This window comes from Diabrotica virgifera, chromosome 2, assembly GCF_917563875.1.
Source record: "Diabrotica virgifera virgifera chromosome 2, PGI_DIABVI_V3a".
Taxonomy (NCBI): Eukaryota; Metazoa; Arthropoda; class Insecta; order Coleoptera; family Chrysomelidae; genus Diabrotica; species Diabrotica virgifera.
In genome coordinates this window covers 46,894,864-46,897,500 of record NC_065444.1, presented here as the reverse complement: position 1 = coordinate 46,897,500, position 2,637 = coordinate 46,894,864, and positions in this window count along the sequence as shown.

Here is a 2,637-nt window from a genome sequence, read left to right as displayed (position 1 = left end):
TGATCAATGTCTCATGATTATTTTGGTTGTTATTGCGACTGTAAATTGTTAATTAACAATTGAATTGTTGCTAAAATATTCGCTTCATTTTCACCGGCTTCTGAATTTAAAATCTATACCAAGAAAGCTTTTATTTCACCAAGCTATATAATTATTGATAAATAATTACTGGCCCAAAAAATTTATTTGAAAATTCGAGATTTTGTTGGGGACACCCACATTTTCCGAGGAAAATTTTCATCGGAGCAAATCGTGAAAAACATGCCTCTATGTAGAATTAAATTGGGGTGAATTTTTATTTGAGTGTTTTTGGTGTAAGGTTAAAATTTTCGGAGTTATAGAGCAATAATTGAAAAAAATACGATTTGTCGGCACAATTTTGTTTATAAAAAAAGTAGCACACTATCTGCGGACTTTGCATACCTATATTAATAATATATAGGATCTTATAATTCGATTCCAGCAATAAAATTGCTGGTAAATAACCTTTCTTTGTATACTAATTAGACCAGCGGATTATAACTATTTTTTTTTCAAAATTTAAAGATTTTGCAAAAAAAAGAAAAATTTATATTTTGTCGATTATTTTTTTCACCTGTCAAATTCTGACGTTTTTGCTTTTTCAGCCAATCACCACGCGTCGTTCTAGCCAATCATTGAGTGTAATACTGATAAAACAGCCTCCTCCTTGATAAAACAGTCTCTTCCCTGATAAAACTTAAGGTACCCTAAATTTCACATAATACGTACATACCTGTGTTTACTAACTTAATTTATGAACAGCCCTGGTACATAGATATTTTAAAAACACTAACCACGATATACTCAGATTTTCTACAGTTTTTATTTTCAAAATAAATATTTCTAAACTATTTTTTTGCTGATTTCAACAAACCAGTGGTATAACATAAAAGGATTCGCTATTGGTTCACAAAATAATCTTTTCAAATACCACTCGTCCTCTAAATTTTGCTTGATAAATTTTTTCGTTTTCATACTTAAACTTCTTTATTTAGGGTAAAATCACTCAAACAAACCGAAATGGATAAAATCACTCGTCCTTCGGACTCGTGATTTTATCATTCGGTTTGTTTTCGTAATTTTACCAAATAAAGAAGTTTTCGTGAAAACAAAAAAATTTATCGATAAAATTTAGAGGACTCGTGTTATTACCTTTGATAAAATATTAAATAAGCATCTCATCTTTATAATCTTTATAAGTTTGATCAATATATCATGATTATTTTGGTTATTATTGCGATCGTAAATTGTTAATTAACAATTAAATTGTTGCTAAAATATTCGTTTAATTTTCACCGGCTTCTGGAATTACAATCTATACCAAGAAAGCTTTGATGTCACTAAATTATTTAATTATTGATTAATAATTACTGACCTAAAACTTTATTTGAAAATTAGAGTTTTTGTTAGGAAAACCCGCATTTTCCGAGGAAACTTTTCATCGGTGCAAATCGTGAAAAACATATCTCAATGCAGAATTTAATTGCGGTGAATTTTTAGTTGGGTGTTTTTGTTGTAAAGTTAAAATCTTCGGAGTTATAGAGCAATAATTGAAAAAAATACGATTTGTCGGCGCCATTTTGTTTATAAAAAAAAAGTAGCACACTATCTGTGGACTTTGCATACCTATATTGTTAATATATAGGATCTTATAATTCGATTCCAGTAGTAAAATTGCTGGTAAATAACTTTTCCATGAATTTTGCTAATTAGTCCAGAGTATACCTATTACTTCCTCTTTTCATTTGATTATAATAATTAGAAAACAGATTTTTTTCTCTATTCATCTACAGGTCATCACGAATCCGTATCTATGCTCTGTATAGTATTTTAAGCTCTGTAAAATTTATTTTGTTTCGGATTTTCTTTTTTTTTTCTTACGAATTGTTGCGTAATGTTACATGTATGTATTCTTGTTTTTTAATACTTCGCTCATTTTTTCAGATATTAAAAGTCAATTTAATTATTTATTACCAAAAATTAATATTAATTGGTGTTATAATATATTTTTAATTAAGATGTTAATAATAAATACAGTGTACGTATCTAGAATAAATTAGTCAGAAAACTAATTTCATGTTGTGTGTTTATACATCAAATTTGACATGCCACAAAATAGTCTTCTTTTTAAATCACGCGATTTAAGAAGATAGTTGTTTAGGGCGATTAAAAAATATATAAATATAGTTTTACTGTACTTTACATATTTTAAAAAAAATTTACTATTGCTATTTTGGGATAAATTTAGAAACAAGGGAAAGAAAAATATATAAGGAAAAGATGCGAAGTTATTATTCTTATTAAAAATAAAATGAACTCGTAGTAGACATATTGCTCCTTTTGCAAATAGGAATGCTGAAAAATGAAAGCTATCTTACAATACTTCTCCCTCTACAACTTCTGTACCCACCCTTTCTCTCTCCCAAAACCTGAAAATCCTGTATTGTTTATAACAATTCTATTGTTTTTCGAAGTTTTCAACCTATAAGCACAAATTTCCAGTTTTCTAATATAACCTTCGCTACCTGCTTTCAGATCCCAATGGCCGATAACAGCGCGGGAGGCGTGGCATGGCTAGCTCATTACCATTATAAATACCTTAAACTGGTAATTTTG